The sequence below is a fragment of the Stomoxys calcitrans genome, chromosome 3 (genome assembly GCF_963082655.1).
Source record: "Stomoxys calcitrans chromosome 3, idStoCalc2.1, whole genome shotgun sequence".
Lineage (NCBI taxonomy): Eukaryota > Metazoa > Arthropoda > Insecta > Diptera > Muscidae > Stomoxys > Stomoxys calcitrans.
In genome coordinates, this window is record NC_081554.1 from 169,649,301 (window position 1) to 169,668,930 (window position 19,630).

At 40.2% G+C, this 19,630-nt stretch overlaps 1 protein-coding gene across 5 annotated transcripts in view; it reads right to left on the reverse strand.

Moving 5' to 3' along the window:
* Positions 1–19,630, reverse strand: part of LOC106088569 (unconventional myosin-IXa) — a 77,913-nt gene that overhangs the window by 45,749 nt on the left and 12,534 nt on the right. The window lies entirely within an intron of this gene.

Genomic DNA, 19,630 nt, shown 5'->3' on the forward strand with positions numbered 1-19,630 from the left:
TGAACAGGCAGATGTCAGTTTTCTCTGGGTTGACATTGTGACCTCTAGCCCAGTCGTATGCTATCCGCAAGACCCTTTCAGCCCTTCTGCATAGCTGATTCAGATCCTTACCTCTTAGAAGTATTATAACATCGTCATCGTAGCAGACAGGTTCAAATCCCTCCTCCGTCAGCATCCGTAATTGGTTATTTATGGTGGTGGTGTTGTTGTTGTTGTAGCCACATTTGCATGAGGAAGTGGTGATCCTCATCAAGCTCTTGTAGGCGAGTAAGCTCGTTCCTGTTAATACGACCGATAGCCGTGGGAACATGATGGACATTGGTTATTTAAAGGCGCCAATAACTGGCCTTGCCGTATCGAGTATCATAGACATTCAGTATTGAAGCAAGAGCAGGGGATTTATGGTGGTCTTCCATAGGAGTGGCGATAAAATGTCCCACTTTTTCCCTTATATTGGGTTGCCCAAAAAGTAATTGCGGATTTTTTAAAATAAAGTAAATGCATTTTTAAATAAAACTTAGAATGAACTTTAATCAAATAGACTTTTTTACACTTTTTTCTAAAGCAAGCTAAAAGTAACAGCTGATAACTGACAGAAGAAAGAATACAATTACAGAGTCACAAGCTGTGAAAAAATTTGTCGACGCCGACTATATGAAAAATCCGCAATTACTTTTTGGGCAACCCAATATTTATGTCATGGGACCCACAATTTATTCTCCTGTTCCTTAGCATATGGTTTATCCAGTCTCTGAGGATCCGGTCCAGCCGGTACTGGTCTAAGAATTAGATCAGTGTGTCGGTCTGCACATTGTTAAAAGCCCCCTCGATGTCAATGCATGCGGTCAATGTGTACTTCTTGAAATCGAAGGATTCTTTTGTTTTATACATAACCTCGTGCAGGGCAGTCTCCGCCGATCTTCCCTTGGCATAGACATGCTGCTTGTGTTTGAGCAGTTCGCTGGATGTCCTACTCTTTATCATGGTATCCACAATACGCTCTATGGTTTTGAGTTGAAAAAATGTAAGGCTTTTAGGTTTGTAAGCCTGGGGCGCTGCATAACTTGCCTTGCCGGGCTAGGGCATAATTAGCACCCTTGGCTAGGCTTTCGGAGTATATGGAAGTTCTAGGCAGGCTGTGAAAATAGTGGCCAGTTGGTGTGCCACATAGTTGGCCTCCTTCTGCAGTAATGTCAGAAATATTCCATCTCCTTAAGGTTTCCATTATCATAATTTCATTTGTGATAAGCCTTCGGTCAAACTCATTATTTCAAGATTCCCGGTGTCTCCGTGATTCCCAACGTATCATATGGAAAATGCGTTTTTATCAAAGGCCTCAATATGTCCTCCGTTGCCTCTGCTCTCACTCCCATGTCGTCTACTAACGTTTCAGTTTAGCCATGGGTTTTTGAGGGAAACTTTTCTCCTCATGGAGGGGTCCTTAACGCTATCGACCTGTTCGCAGAAAAGCTTCCAGGAGGCATGTTTTGCCGCTCTGGTAATCTTATTTTATTCCTTGAGCCGTGTGTAGTACACATCCCAATAAACTTACGTTTTTTTACGACGTGCTCTGTTGTAATGTTTGGGTGGCCTCTTTCCGGTCTCCCCGGTCAGCCAGGGTTTTCTTGGGCTGCTTCCGTTTCTCAAAAAGGTCAAAAATATTCGAAAGCCCCATTATTGCAGTCATACTCCTGTTGATATTGTCGTCAATGTCTCCTATGCTTGGACAATCGGTTACTCAGGTTTGTTTTCTGGATAGTCTTCCGAATTTTGTCCAAAATCTTCGAAAGGCCCACTATTGCGGTCGTAATCCTGTTGACGTTATCGTCAATGTTTTCTATGTTTGGACAATCTAAATTATCTTACTCGGGTTTTTTTTTGAATAGTCTTCTGAATTTCGTCCAGTTGGTCTTCAACTTATTACGGAAGCTTATGGGATTCGACACTGGTCGTGCTATTCTAAACCTAATGTAGCGATGGTAAGAGTAGGAGTGCTCTATGGAGACGCTCATGAAACGCCCATCAAAACACGAGAAACCAAATTGATCGCGTTGTGATAAATGGTTAGATGCGTGTTAGATGTACGATCGATCCGTGGAGTGAATATAGATTCGGATCATTACCTTGTTGCAGCAAAGGTTCGGACCCGTTTGAACATTTGTTGTGTTTGGCGAGCTGCAAACTCATACAGCGAAAGCACTCCTAGTTCCGATGATATAATGGCGCAGTGGCAAACTATTGCCCACTCCATGGAAAATGCCGCGAAATCCGTACTTGGGTACCGGAAGCCTCCTCCAAAAAACCCATGGTACGACCAAGAGTGTCGAGATGCTACTGAAGCCAAGAATGCGGTATCTAGAGCAACCCTGCAATCAGTAGCAACGCTCCAGATGAAGGAGAGGTATCGGAAGAAAAGGAGAGAGGAGAAACGTCTATTTCGCAGAAAGAAAAAGGAAATGGAAAGACGTGAGTGTGAGCCAATTGAGATGTACAGGAGTCAGAATGAAGTCCGGAATTTCTACCAAAGAATTAAACATCAAACCGATGGCTTTGATGCAGACACATCCTTCTGCAGAGACAAAGAGGGGAAATCTGGTAACTGACACAGATAACATGCTGGGGATATGGGAAAAAACATTTTACCCAATGTTGGCGGCGAAGAGGATACCGCAGAACCAATCCCTGATGATGGTATAGAATGTTTACCTCATAGTCAGAATGAGGTCTAAGTAGCAGTAACCCGACTAAAGAACAACAAGGCAGCAGGAGCCGACGGGTTGCCCGCTGAACTATATAAGACCGGAGGCGACAAGCTGATAAAGCGTATGCATTAGCTTATCTGCGAAATATGGCTAGAAGAACGCATACCTGATGATTGGAACCTCAGCATACTATGTCCCGTACACAAGAAAGGAGAGAAGGCGGAATATGCCAACTACAGAGGAATAAGTCTCCTACCCATCGCGTACAAGATACTCTTGGGCGTACTGTGTGAAAGATTAAAACCTAAAGTCAATGAGATAATTGGGCCCTATCAATGCGGCTTTAGACCTGGTAAATCCACCCTAGAACAGATATTCACACTGCGCCAAATCCTGGAAGAGACCCGAGAATGACAAATTCACACTTACCATCTCTTTGTTGACAACAAAGCCGCTTTCGATACCCCTTTGCGTTCAAAGGTATTTAAAGCCATGTCTGAGTTTGGTATCCCTGCAAAATTAATAAGACTCTGCAGGATGACACTTGCTGATACGCGTTCCTCAATAAGAATAGGAAAGAATCTCTCCGAACCATTTAATACCAAACGAGGTTGCAGACAAGACAGACAGCCTATCGTGTGATCTCTTTAATATTCTGCTGGAGAAGATTATACGATATGCAGATGTGAATAGATATGGCACACTAATCACAAGAGAACCCATGCTACTCGCCTATGCCGACGACATCGATATCATAGGTCGGTCACCGGAAGAAGTAACTGCAGCCTTTGAAAGAATCGAAAGAGAGTCAGTGAAAATGGGTCTGGCAGTAAATGGAGATAAGACGAAATGAATGGTTTCAACTCCCAAAAAGCCTTCCACAACCGAGCAGATAAAGAAAATGGAGAAAGTTGGTAACCACAACTTTTAGATAGTCAGTAACTTTATCTACCTCGGCACCGCCGTAACCGAAACGAATGACACCAGTTTTGAGATTAAGCGAAGAATAATACTGGCAAACAGATGCTGAAACAAGGCCACCTCTCGACAGACAAAGACTACACTATACAAGACACTGATACTACCCGTGCTGTTATATGTTTCTAAAGCATGGGTACTTGTGAAAGCAGATGAGGCAGTGCTTGAAGTATTTGAGAGAAAGATTCTTCGTAAAATATATGGACCAGTTTGCGTTAACGGAGAAAATATGGCGACGTATGAACCACGAGTTGTATGAGCTGTATGACGACGATATCATAGTTACACGCATCAAAACACAACGGCTGCGTTGGCTAGGTCATGTTGTCAGAATGGATGAAGAAGCTCCAGCAAAGAAGTCTTTTGAAGGCAAACACGGTGGTACACGCAAACCGGGAAGACCAAAAGCCCGATGGAAAAATCAAGTGGTGGGAGACACCTCGAAACTTGGTGTCAGAGATTTTAGAATGAGCGCAGAAGATCGAGGCGCTTGGAACGCTATTCTACGTTCGGCTAGTGGAACAAATATTCTGTCATAGCCAAGTAAAGTAAAGTAAGGTGTTATGAGGTCGTTAGTATTGCAGAATTCTGTCAGGAAATGTGGTGAGAGTTTGCATCGCCCCCTATTAGTACCACATTTCATGTCTGTTTTGCCTTCCGACTTCATTTAGCGGTGTCGAAGAGTCGAAAGGTATATAAAGTGACGCCGAATCTGGAGAAATTCGGTAATGGTTCCTTCGTTGGGTCCCTGTTCGTTAGGCTGCATTGAATCTACCGTCCCTGTACTGTCTGACGTTCCAATATTAGGAACTTTACCTAGCCTAGTCTTTCAAATCTTGAGCAAATGCGTTTCTTGGGAATGAGTGACGATCTCATCGTCGGCTTCCTGTTTAGTAGGCTGCATTGAGTTTCCTTTCACTGTACCGCCTGATGTTTCAATATTAGGATCTTTTCCCATCCTAGTCTTTCAAATCTTGAAAAAATTCGTTGATGGTTCTATCTTCAAGTGCCTGTTTGTTAGGCTGTGTTAGGTCTCTCGTCCCTGCACTGCATGATGTTTCAATATTAGGATCTTTGTTTGTCGGAAGACTAGACTATTGATAAATTCGAGGTCGAGGGGATAAAAGGTGGGCTATAAATAGTCACTGTAGCGCAGAGGTTAGCATGTCCGCCTATGACGCTGAACCCCTGGGTTCGAATCCTGGCGAGACCATCAGAAAAAGTTTTCAGCGGTGGTTTTCCCCTCCTAATGCTGGCAACATTTGTGAGGTACTATGCCATGTAAAACTTCTCTCCGAAGAGATGTCGCAATTTGGCACGCCCTTCGGACTCGGCTATAAAAAGGAGGCCCCTTATCATTGAGCTTAAACTTGAATCGGACTGCACTCATTGATATGTGAGAATGTTCATGGGCAAAATTTGCATTTGCATAAATGGTCACTACGGCATCTGAGAACATGAAAAGTCTACAGATATCTGATTTAAAGATCCTTAGTAAGTGTTTAGAGCTCAAGTGTAGGTTCCACGTCAGTAAGTACAAATCCATGATAAATTCAACTGCCGTGCTTCATCGCATGACGCATGGAAAGCCTAATCCGAAGAGTGCTCAGGAAATCGATCAGCTTATCACCAGCACCTGAACTACAAATGGCTACCCTGGACCGAAGCAACGTCGAAGGCTGGCCAATATCGATGAATGACGAATGTTTGAATGATGTTCGAAGAAGGGATTCTCTGAGATCTGCCGGTGGAAAAGTTGAGAACGAATTTTTCACGGACTTTTCCTGGCGGAGGTGATTATGAGGGCAGGTGTCCGAGATAAAGTAAACCATGTTCGGGTTAAACCATGTAAGAATGGTTTGAGATGGAGTTAAAGGGCTTGAGCTGCATACAGTTGGTGCAGATTAACCTGTCTCACTTACTTGACCTTGATACGACCGATCGCCGCGGGAACATGATGGCCATTGGTTATTTTAACTCGTCTCAAGCATCATAGATACTCAGTATTTAAATAAGAGCCGGTGATTTATGGTGGTCTCCCATAGGAATGGGAGTTGAGAACGAATCTTTCACAGACTTTTTCTAGCGGAGGTGATTATGAGGGCAGGTGTGCGAGGTAAAGTAAACCATGTTCGGGTTAAACCATGTACGAATGGTTTGAGATGGAGTTAAAGGGATTGAGCTGCATAGAGCTGTTGCAGATTGACCTGTCTCCCTCACTTGACCGTCATCCAGTACCAACACCAGCTGACCAAAGCACCAGCCGTGTGAGACTAGAAGCCACCACCTTCAACTTGGAGGTCTATGGGGCAGCCCGGATACAAATAAAAAAGGCGAGTCACTTTTTGCTTCAGTTATGTTTACGAACTTGGTTAGGGGCAACGTTTTACAACCGGATCAGGAAACGTGTTATAGATATAATTCTTATGACGAACAGTGGCTCAAACTGAAATCTGTTCCCCAGTTTTCCACTACAAAAAAAAGTAACTTAGCTCAAATTCATAGCATTATTCGCTAGAACAAATTCATTTTCCGTTTACTGTAAAGGTTTAAGCCCAGTTGAATCCGTAAAGCAAATGTATGGCGGCTTATATAGATGACTGGGATGCTGTCCTCACTAAGCTTATATGGTATCCATCCATTTATCTGTTCGTTCATCTATCTATTCATTTGTCTGTCCTCAAATTGTATACTTTCGACCAGTGTTGGTAAACAAAGAAAGAAATCGTACCTCAGAAACTGGTTTCTTAGACAAATCAGCGCACAGTTGTAGCTGCGGGGAAGTTTTTTTTTTTCTTCATTATTTTTGGGTAAACCTCTTTTTAGAGAAACGTCGTTTTTTTCTTCTTCTTTTGTTCGATTTTACATTGTCTAAAGCTATTTGCAATATTTTCCCTGAAATTGGGTTTTTTTTTTGGCTGGGCTTCAAACTAGAGAGATTAAGAATTTTAAATTTGGATGTTTTTTTTTTTTGCACATTCACCCTTATAAATATTTCAAATTTTAATTTCTATGTTTTTGGCGAGATGAGCTTTAGAAAGTTATTAATGATATGGCTGTTATGTGTTTATCCTTAAGCTGGTCAAATGATTTCTTAACAAGAATGTATGAAAAAAAAAAAAACAAACGCACATCAACCATTTATGTTCTCAAGAAACTGATGGCTGCGATTTATTGATTTATGGGGATTTTTATTCGTTTGAATTCTATTTTTATTTTGATAAACGGTTGACCCACAAAGGAGTTTAGAAGTCTTAAATTTTTAGCTAGCCTTAAAAAAAAAAAAAAAAAAGAAGAAAAAAGGCGTTAAGTTCGGTCGGGCCGAACTTCTGATACCCACCACCTCGGATATCTATGTAAACCACCTTTCGTCAAAATCCGGTGAAAAATGCATACCTTATGCCCATAGCAGCTATATCGAAATAGGTTCCGAATCGGTCCAAATACTAATAAGTCATTGTCAAAGAAAAGCCTAAGCCTAACATAAGTCACTGTGTCAAATTTCAGTAAATCGAACAATAAATGCGACTTTTATGGGCCAAAGACCTTAAATTGAGATATCGGTCTATATGGCAGCTATATCCAAATCTGGATCGATTTGGCCAAGTTGCAGAAAAATGTAGAATAGCCTAACACAACTCACTGTCCCACATGTCGGCTAAATCGAACAATAAATGCGCCTTTTATGGCCTCAAAACCTTAAATCGAGAGATCGGTCTATATGACATCTATATTCAAATCTAGACCGATTTAGACCAAATTGAAGAAGGATGTTGAAGGGCCTAACACAACTTACTGTCCCAAATTTCGGCGACATCGGACAATAAATGCGTCTTTTATGGGCCCAAAACCTTAAATCGAGAGAACGGTCTATATGGCAGCTATATCCAAATCTCGACCGATCTGTGCAGGGGTATGTCGAGGGGATAAACTTAACTCACTGTCCAAAATTTCGGCGAAATCGGACAATAAATGCGCCTTTTATGGGGCCAAGACTTAAATCGAGAGATCGGTCTATATGGTAGATATATCCAAATCTGAACCGATCTAGGCTAAATTGAAGATAGATGCCGAAGAGCCTAACACAACTCACTGTCCCAAATTTCAGCAAAATTGGATAATAAATGTGGGTTTTATGGGCCTAAGACCCTAAATCGGAAGATCGGTCTATATGACAGCTATATCCAAATCTTGACCGATTTGTGTCATATTGCAGGAGTATGTCGAGGGGATAAACTTAACTTACTGTCCAAAATTTCGGCGAAATCGGACAATAAATTCGCCTTTTATGGGGCCAAGACTTTAAATCGAATCAAATCTGAACCGATCTAGGCGATCTGAGCCAAATTGACGAAGGATGTCGAAGGGCTTAACACAACTCACTGTCCCAAATTTCAGCAAAATCGGATAATAAATGTGGCTTTTAGGGGCCTAAGACCCTAAATCGGAGGATCGGTCTATATGGCAGCTATATCCAAATTTGGACCGATCAGTGCCAAATTAACGTAGGATGTCGAAGGGTCTAAAACAACTCATTGTTCCAAATTTCAGCAAAATCGGATAATAAATGTGGCTTTTATAGACCTAAGACCCTAAATCGGCGGATCGGTCTATATGGGGGCTATATTAAGATATAGTCCGATATAGCCCATCTTCGAAGTTAATCTGCTTATAGACAAAAAAGAATCTGTGCAAAGTTTCAGCTAAATATTTCTATTTTTAAAGCCTGTAGCGTGATTTTAACAGACAGACGGACGGACATGTCTAGATGGTCTTAGATTTTTACGCTGATCAAGAGTATATATACTTTATAGGGTCGGAAATGGATATTTCGATGTGTTGCAAACGGAATGACAAAATGAATATACCCTCATAGGGTTTCAAGAAGTTTTGGCGGGGGATTGGTTTCTAGGGGAGTTTTTATAACACCACCATAGGATGGGGTTATACTAATTTAGTCATTCCGTTTCTAACATCTCGAAATATACGTCTTAGATCCCATAAAGTGTATATATTCTTGATCGTCTCGACGTTCGGAGTCAATCTAGTCATGTCCTTCCGTCCGTCCGCCTGGCGAAATCACGAAAGTGGTCGAACTCGTAAAGATAGCCGCTTGAAATTTTGCACAGATACCTAATATTGATTGCAAATGTGCCATATCAGTTCAGATTTAGATATAGCTCCCACATAAATCGATCTCGCGATTTGACTTCTTGGAAGCTGCATACCATGTCCGTCCGTCTGTCGAAATCACGGAAGCGGTCGAACGCGTAAATCTAGCCGCTGGAAATTGTGCACAGATACCTAATATTGATGTAGGTCGGTGGGGATTGCAGATGGGCCATATCGGTTCAGATTTAGATGTAGCTCCCACATAAATCGATCTCGCGATTTGACTTTTTGGAAGCTGCATACCATGTCCGTCCGTCTGTCGAAATCAAGAAATCGGTCGAACGCGTAAATCTAGCCGCTGGAAATTTTGCACAGATACCTATATACCATTTGGATGTAGGTCTTTGGGGATTACAAATGTCGGTTCAGATTTAGATATAGCTCCCATGTAAATCGATCTCCTGATTTGACTTCTTGAGCCCTTACAAGCCGCAATTTTCATCCCATTTGGCTGAATATTTGCATGTAGTGTTCTGTTATGACTTCCAACAACTGTGCCAAGTACAGTCCGAATAGGTCTATAACCAGATATGGGTCCCATATTTTAGCAGAATCCATGGTGGTGGGTTCCTAAGATTCGTCCCAGCCGAACTTAGCACGCTTTAATCGATGCATGTTCTTCAAAAATTTTAACCATACATTTTCATCAATAGCAAATTTTATCAAAACTTTTCTTAAGAGCAAATTTCATTGTAGTTTTATCTAAAGAGAAATTTTAATCGAAATATCTTCTAAGAATATTTAATTGAATTTTTTTAATAGAAAATTGTATAGAAATGTTGTCTTTGGAGAAATGTGATCAAATTTTCATTCTTAGAAAAATTTAATCGCAATTTTGTCTGTCTGTGGAAAGCACGCCAGAAGCTTGAAATTTTGCACAAACACTTCCTATTAGTGTAGGTCGATTGGACTTGTAAATGGGCCACATCGGTCCATATTTAGATATAGCTCCTATATAAACAGACCTCACGATTATACTTCTTGAGCCTTCTCATCCGATTTGGCTGAATTTTTTTAACCCACCACCTTAGGATGGGATTGTACTAATGTAGTCATTCCGTTTATAACACACCCATAAAGTATATATATTCTTGATCGTATTGACACTCATAGTCGATTGAGCCATGTCCGTCCGTCTGTCTGTCGAAAGAACGCTAACATTTGAAGGTGTAAAGCTAGGTGCTTGAAATTTTGCATAACTATTGTACTTCTTATAAGTGCTGGTTGGCAGTTGGGATTTTAAATGGGCCATATTGGTCCATGTTTTGGTCTAACTGCCATATAAACCGATATCGGATCTTAACATCTTGAGCCTCTAGAGGGCGCAATTCTTTTCCAATTTGGCCGAAATTTTGCACCAAGTGTTTTTGTTTAACCATCAACAACTGTGCCAAATATGGTCCAAATCGGTTAATAACATGATATAGCTCCCATATAAACCGATCTCGGATCTTGACTTTTTGAGCCGTTGGAGGGCGCAATTGCTATCTGATTTGGCTGAAATTTTCCAACAAGTGTTTTGATTTCACCATCAAAAACTGTGTTAAGTATAACCCAAATCGGTGCATTAGCCGATATAGCTCCCATATAAACCGATTTCGGATCTTGATTTCTTGAGCCTCTAGAGGGCGTAATTCTTTTCGGATTTGGCTGAAATTTTGCGCCAAGTTTCTGATATAGCTCCCATATAAGCCGATTTCGGATCATGACTTAGTGAGCCTCTAGGGGGCGCAATATTATGCGATTTGGCTAAAATTTTGCATCAAGTGTTTTGGGTTGACTATCAGTAACTGTGCCATGTACGGTTCAAATAGGTTTATAACCTGATATATCTCCCATATAATCCGAACTTGGATCTTGACTTCTTGAGCCAATAGAGGGCGTAATTCTTTTCGGATTTGGCTGAAATTTTGCACCAAGTTTTTTAGTTTTACCATCAATAACTGTACATAAAATGGTAAAAATCGGTTCTAACCTGATACAGCTCCCATATAATCCGATCTTGGATCTTGACTTCTTGAGCCAATAGGGGGCGTAATTATTACCCGATTTGGCTGAAAGTTGGCATTAAGTGTTTTGGGTTGACCATCAACAACTGTGCCAAATATGGTCGAAATTGGTTCATCGCCTGATATAGCTCCCATATAAGCCGATTTCGGATCATGACTTCGTGAGCCTCTAGGGGGTGCAATTGTTATGCGGTTTGGCTGAAATTTTTGCATCAAGTATTTTGGTTTGATTATCAACAACTGTGCCAAGTATGGTCCAAATAGGTTTATAACCTGATATAGCTCCCATATAATCCGATCTTGGATCTTGACTTCTTGAGCCAATAGAGGGCGCAATTATTACCCGATTTGACTGAAAGTTGGCATGAAGTGTTTTGGGTTGACCATCAGCAACTGTTCCAATTATAACCGAAATCGGCTCATAACCGGATATAGCTCCCATATAAACCGCTTTCGGATCTTGATTTCTTGAGCCTCTAGATGGCGCAATTCTTATCCGACTTGTCTGAAATTTTGCATAAAGTGTTTCGTTCTTACTTTTTTCAACTGGGCCAAGTATGGTTAAAATAGGTTCATGACCTGATATAGCTCCTATATAATCCAGTCTCGTATCATGACTTTGCGAGGTCGCAATTATTATCCGATTTGGCTGAAATTTTGCACAACGACTTCTTGTATGACTTTTATCACGTTAAATATGGCCTGAATCGATTTATAACCTTATATAGCTCCCATATAAACTGATCTCCTAATTTTATTTCTTGAGCCACTATAGTACGTAATTCCTATCCGAATTGGCTGAATTTTCGCACAATGAATTCCACTTTGGTCTCCAAGAGCCAAACCAAGTATGGCCCCAGTCGGTTCATAACATGGTATAGCTGAAATAGCAATGAAATAGTAGATCTTTCCCATTTGTCTGTAACGAGATATCGGCCAAAGAACATGAAAAAAGCGATCCATGGTGTATATGAGATTCGACCCGGCCGAACTTACCACGCTTTTACTTGTTACTTCTTTGTTTTGGCCTTAGTATTGGGTTGCCCAAAAAGTAATTGTCGGTAATATAGTAGTAATATAGTCGGCGTTGACAAATTTTTTCAACGGCTTGTGACTCTGTAATTGCATTTTTTTCTTCTGTCAATTATCAGCTGTTACTTTTAGCTTGCTTTAGAAAAAAGTGCGCGAAATTTTGTTTACATTTGTTTGTTTGGCGTCAATTTTAATATGGGTACCACATGTATTGATAGAAATTCATTTAACAAACCGAATCAACGCTTGTGATATGCACCTTAAACGCAATGAATTCGATCCGTTTTTAAAACGAATCATAACTGGAGATGAAAAATGGATTGTTTACAACAACGTTAGTCGAAAACGATCATGGTCCAAGCATGGTGAACCAGCTCAAACCACTTCAAAGGCTGATATCCACCAAAAGAAGGTTATGCTGTCTGTCTGGTGGGATTGGAAGGGTGTGGTATATTTTGAGCTGCTTCCAAGGAACCAAACGATTAATTCGGACAAATTGAATACAGCCATCAAGGAGAAGCGACCAGAATTGGTCAATCGTAAAGGTGTCATATTTCACCAGGACAACGCTAGACCGCACACATCTTTGGTCACTCGCCAAAAACTGAGTGAGCTTGGCTGGGAACTTTTGATGCATCCACCATATAGCCCTGACCTTGCACCATCAGACTACCATTTATTTCGATCTTTGCAGAACTCCTTAAATGGTAAAACTTTCGGCAATGATGAGGCTATAAAATCGCACTTGGTTCAGTTTTTTGCAGATAAAGACCAGAAGTTCTATGAGCGTGGAATACTAAATTTGCCAGGAAGATGGCAAAAGGTTATCGAACAAAATGCCAATTATATATTTGATTAAAGTTCATTCTAAGCTTTATTAAAAATGCATTTACTTTCTTTTAAAAAATCCGCAATTAATTTTTGGTCAACCCAATATTACATTTTCTTCTGTAACTCCCTTTCAGTGTTCACACAATCAATCAATCAAAACTAAAAGTTTACCTAGCCTTGATTTTTTTCATAAAATCTTGTGTTTGTTTTCATTTTCTTCAAAATCGTATAGAAATTACTTTGACCCTGATTCAAGACAACGACATTCGAATGAAGATAATTTATCTTGCACACATAATGTGAATGAAATAAAACAATGCAGCAGCATGAATTGAGAAAATCAAGCTGGTATATCTATTAACGATTTTGCTTTTCAAAAGCAAACAATAATTATGTAAAATATAAACATAATAAAATTCAATAACAACAAAGTTTTAATATTTGTTTAATGAATAGTTAGGAGCCCCGTTCGCACTGTGGCAAATTGAGAGAAGAGGCAAAATATCATATCATTGTTCGATATAGAAAGAGTTTATGATTGGAAAAAAATTTTACTTTTCCCAATGCATGTGTTTTTGTGTAATGGCAGATTTTTTGTCTACACAATTACACAACTCCCATGGTAAACACATGATTCTGTGCATCTGTTGCAAGTTGCATTAATGGCTTCGAACTCTAGACAACGGCAACCGCTTCAACTGTTGCTCCTTGTTCGAATCCCGCCCAGGTTCGAATCCAGGCTGGGCTCTACCCAATTTTTATACCCTCCACCATAGGATGGGGGTATACTAATTTCGTCATTCTGTTTGTAACACCTCGAAATATGCGTCTGAGACCCCATAAAGTATATATATTCTTGATCGTCATGCCATTTTAAGTCGATCTGGCCATGTCCGTCCGTCTGTCTGTCGAAAGCACACTAACTTTCGAAGGAGTAAAGCTAGCCGCTTGAAATTTTTCACAAATACTTTTTATTAGTGTAGGTCGGTAGGGATTGTAAATGGGCCAAATTAGTCCATGTTTTGATATAGCTACCATATAAACCGATCTTGGGTCTTGACTTCTGAAGACTCTAGAGGGCGCAATTCTCTTCCGATTTGACTGAAATTTTGCACGTGATGTTTTAGTATAACTGCGCTAAGTATGGTTGAAATCGGTTCATATTTTGATATAGCTGCCATATAAACCGATCATGGTTCTTGACTTCTTAAGCCTCTAGAGGGCGCAATTCTCGTCCGATTTGACTGAAATTTTGCACATAGTGTTTTGGTATCACTTCCAACATTTGTGTTGAGTATGATTCAAATCGGTTCATAATCTGATATAGCTGCCATATAAACTGATCTTGGGTCTTGACTTTTTGAGCCGCACCAATTTTGGATGAGGTGTTTTGTTTTGACTTCCAATAACTGTTTTAAGTATGGCGCAAATCGGTACATAACCTGATATAGCTGCCATATAAACCGATCTGGGATCTTGACTTCTTAAGCCTCTAGAGGGCGCAATTCTTATCTGATTTGACTGAAGTTTTGCACGTGATGTTTTAGTATCACTTCCAACAACTGCGCTAAGTATGGTTGAAATCGGTCCATGTTTTGATATAGCTGCCATATAAACTGATCTGGGATCTTGACTTCTTGAGCCGCTGAAGGGCGCAATTCTCATCCGATTTGGCTGAAATTTTGCATGAGGTGTTTTGTTATGACTTCCAATAACTGTTTTAAGTATGGCGCAAATCGGTACATAACCTGATATAGCTGCCATATAAACCGATCTGGGATCTAGACTTCTTGCGCCTCTAGAGGGCTCAATTCTCGTCCGATTTGGCTAAAATTTTGCACAATGTGTTTTGGTATAACTCCCAACAATGTGTTAAGTATGGCACAAATCGGAACATAACCTGATATAGCTGCCATATAAACCGATCTGGGATCTTGACTTCTTGCGCCTCTAGAGGGCGTAATCCGTAATCCGTAGGGCGTAATCATCCGATTTGGCAAAATTTTGTACAACGGCTTCTCTCATGACCTTGAACATACGTGTCAAATATGGTCTGAATCGATCAATAGATTGATACAGCTCCCATATAAACCTACCTCCCGATTTTGCTTCTTGAGCCCCTATAAGGCACAATTCTTATCCGAATGAACTGAAATATTACACAAGGACTTCTACAATTGTCAGCATTCATTTATGGTCCAAATCGGACTATAACTTGATAAAGCTTCGATAGCATAAAACCCATATTTGACCCCAAAATTTTTTGCCTGTTTTGTGTTAAATCGCTGCTCCCGTCTCCGAGATCTGGCGTTTTTGAAATTGGGAGTAAGGGGGAGGAGAAAATCAAGTACCCTATTTTCCCAGGGAGCTCAAACTCTATCATCTGTGAAAATTTCATGAAAATCGGTTCAGCCGTTTTTGAGTCTATAAGGAACAGACAACAAACAAAGAAAGCGCAAAAATTTCATTTTTATACCCACCACCATGGGATTTAGTCATTCCGTTTACAACACATCGAAATATCTATTTCCGACCCCACAAAGTATATATATTTCGGATCGTCGTTAAATTCTAAGACGATTTAACAATGTCCGTGTGTCTGTCCGTCCGTCTGTTGTAATCACTCTACAGCCTTCAAAAATTGAGATATTGTGTTGAAATTTGCCACAGATACGTCTTTTTGATGCACGCAGGTTAAGTTCTAGAACTGGCCAAATCGGACCATATTTGGATATAGCTGCCTTATAGACATATATGCCGGTTAAGGGTCTAAAACTAATAAAAGCTGCATTTATTACCCGATTTAGCTGAAATTTCAAACAGTGAGTAGTTTAAGGCCTCCCGAAATTCGACCTCAACATGGGTCAGATCGGACCATATTTGGATATAGACCAATCTGCCGATAAAGTGTCTAAAGCCCATATATGCTTAATTTTTTATCCGATTTCGCTGAAATTTGAAACAGTGAGTGGTTTTAGGCCTCCCGACATCCGACCAAATTATGGTTCAGATTGGACTATATTTAGATATAGCTGTCATATAGAACGATCTGCCGGTTAAGGGTCTAAGGCGCATAAAAGCTGCATTTATTACCCGATTTTGCTGAAATTTGAAACAGTGCGTTGTCTTAAGCCTCCCGACACCCGACCGTAATATGGTTCAAATCGGACGATATTTAGATGTAGTTGTCATGCTGTCATATAGACCGATCTCCCGATAAAGGGTCTGAAACCCATAAAAGCTTTATTTCTATCCGATTTCGCTGAAATTTGAAACAGTGAGTTGTTTAAGCCTCCCGACACCCAACCGTAATATGGTTCAAATCGGACGATATTTAGATATAGCTGTCATATAGACCGATCTCCCGATAAAGGGTCTGAAACCCATAAAAGTTTTACTTTTTATCCGATTTCGCTGAAATTTGAAACAGTGAGTGGTTTTAGGCCTCCCGACATACGACCAAATTATGGTTCAGATCGGGCTATATATAGATATAGCTGCCATATAGACTGATCTGCCGATTGAGGATCTGGAACCCATAAAAGATTTATTGATTACCCTATTTCATTGAAATTTTAAACAGTGAGTTTTTGTTAGCCCCCCGACACCCGATTTAAATATGGTTCAGATCGGACTATATTTTGATATTGCTGCTATATAGAAGGATCTGCCGATTGAAGGTCTTAAGCCTATAGAAGCAGCAATTATTATCCGATTTCGCAAAAATTTGGGACAGTGAGTTATGTTAGGCCCCTCGACATCATTGTTTTATTTTTCTCAGTTCTGTTCAGATTTAGATACAGCTGCCATATAGACCGATCTCCCGTTTTAAGGTTTTTGACCCATAAAAGTAACATTTATTGTCCGATTTCGCTGAAGTATGGGTCAGTGAGTTGTGTGAGGTCCCTTGACATCCTTGTTTTATTTGACCTAGATCGGTCCAGATTTGCATATAGCTGTCATATAGACCGATTTAAGATCTTGTGCCCATAGAAGTCCGATTTCGCTGAAATTTAATATAGCGAGTTGTGTTAGGCTCCTCGACATCCCTTTAGAATACTGCCCGGATTGGTCCAGATTAAGATATAGCTGCCGTATATACTGATGGGCGATTTATAAACATATATCCAAGGTGATGGGTATCCAAAGTTCGGCTCGGCCGAACTTAATACCTTTTTATACCCACCACCATAGGATGGGGGTATACTAATCTAGTCATTCCGTTTGTAACACCTCGAAACATTGACCTAGGACTCCATAAGGTATATATATTCTTCATCGTCCCGCCTTTCAAAGTCGAACTGGCAATGTCCGTACGTCCGTCCTTCCGTCTGTCGAAATCACGATAGCGGTCGAACGCGTAAAGCTAACCGCTTGAAATTTTGCACAGATACCTAATATTGATGTAGGTCGTTGGGGATTGCAAATGGGCCATATCGGTTCAGATTTGGATATAGCTGCCATATAAACCGATCTCTCGATTTGACTTCTTGAGCCCTTTCAACCCGATTTAGACCGTTAAGTACGGTCTAAATCGGTCAAGAACTTGATATAGCTCCCATATAAACCGATCTCCCGATTTGACTTCTTGAGCCCCTGGAAGCCGTAATTTTTGTCCGATTTGGATAAAATTTTGTATGTAGTGTTCAATTATGACTTCCAACAACTTTGCCAAGTATCGTCTAAATCGGTCAAGAACCTGATATAGCTCCCATATAACTCGATCTCCCGATTCAAATTCTTGAGCCCCTGGAATCTGCAATTTTTGTCTGATTTCGCTGAAATTTTGTATGTAGTGTTCTGTTATGACTTCCAACAACTTTGCCAAGTATCGCCTAAATCGGTCAAGAACCTGATATAGCCTCCATATAAACCGATCTCCCGATTTGACTTCTTGAGCCCCTGGAAGCCGTAATTTTTGTCCGATTTGGATAAAATTTTGTATGTAGTGTTCAATTATGACTTCCAACAACTTTGCCAAGTATCGTCTAAATCGGTCAAGAACCTGATATAGCTCCCATATAACTCGATCTCCCGATTCAAATTCTTGAGCCCCTGGAATCTGCAATTTTTGTCTGATTTCGCTGAAATTTTGCATGTAGTGTTCTGTTATGACTTCCAACAACTTTGCCAAGTATCGCCTAAATCGGTCAAGAACCTGATATAGCCTCCATATAAACCGATCTCCCGATTTGACTTCTTGAGCCCCTGGAAGCCGTAATTTTTGTCCGATTTGGATGAAATTTAGCATATAGTGTTCTGTTATGACTTCCAATAATTGTGTTAAGTACGGTCTAAGTCGGTCAAGAACATGATATAGCTTCCATATAACTCGATCTCTCGATTTGACTTCTTGAGCCTCTGGAAGCCGTAATTTTTGTCCGATTTGGATGAAATTTGTATTTAATGTTTTGTTATGATTTCCAACAACTTTGCCAAGTATCGCCTAAATCGGTCAAGAACATGATATAGCTTCCATATAACTCGATCTCCCGATTTGACTTCTTGAGCCCTTACAAGCCGCGATTTTTATCCGATTTGGCTGAAATTTAGCATATAGTGTTCTGTAATGACTTCCAACAACTTTGCAAGGTATCGTCTAAATCAGTCAAGAACCCGATATAGCTCCCTTATAAACCGATCTCCCGATTTGTCTTCTTGAGCCCCTGGAAGCCGGAATTTTTGTCCGATTTGGATGACATTTTGTATGCAGTGTTCTGTTATGACTTTCAACAACTTTGCCAAGTATCGTCTAAATCGGTCAAGAACCTGATATAGCTTCCATATAAACCGATCTCCCGATTTGACTTTTTTAACCTCTGGAAGCCGCAATTTTCGCCCGATTTGGCTGAAATTTTGCACATTGTTTTCTCTTATGACTTCCAACAACTTTGCCAAGTATCGCCTAAATCGGTCAAGAACCTGATATAGCTCCCATATAAACCGATCTCCCGATTTGGCTGAAATTTTGCATGTAGTGTTCTGTTATGACTTCCAAGAATTGTGTTAAGTACGGTCTAAGTCGGTCAAGAACATGATATAGCTTCCATATAACTCGATCTCCCGATTTGACTTCTTGAGCCCCTGGAAGACGTAATTTTTGTCCGATTTGGATAAAATTTTGTATGTAGTGCTCTGTTATGACTTCCAACAACCGTTTTAAGTACGGTCTAAATCGGTCAAGAACCTAATATAGCTTCCATATAAATCGATCTCCCGATTTGATTTCTTGAGCCCTTACAAGCCGCGATTTTTATCCGATTTGGCTGAAATTTTGCATATAGTCTTCTGTTATGACTTTCAACTGTGCCAAGTACGGTCCAAATCGCTCAATAACCAGATATAGCTCCCATATTTTAGCAGAATCCATGGTGGTGGGTTCCCAAGATTCGGCCCGGCCGAACTTAGCACGCTTTTACTTGTTCTTGTTTCATTTAAGTTCCATGGTGTCCCGTTCCATATACTGCTGGTTTCTGGAGGATGGCTCCTCCAGAATAAATATCGTCGAAAGTACTTGATAAATGTGTTCCACGGCTTATGACTCTGAACGCCAGGGTTCAAATCCTGACAAACGGGAAAAAATTTGTTATGTTTTCTCTAATGATAGCGAATTTTGTGAAGTCTTCAGCCATGTAAAACATTTTTACGAAAAGATGTGGTTCAGAAGCATTCTGTTTGGACTTGGCTATAAAAAGAATATCTCATATTATAGGGCTAAAGCTTAAATCGAACGCCCTCATCCACATGAGAGAAATCTCTCCGCTTTCCTAATTTTTGGAATAATTTTATTTAAATTTGTTTTAGTTCTTAATTTTAGAGTTTTTCTTATAAAAAGAAATATTTTTTTTTAGTTTTCAACAATTTTGATTTTATTTTTCAAGAAGATATAACATAAAGTATATAAAT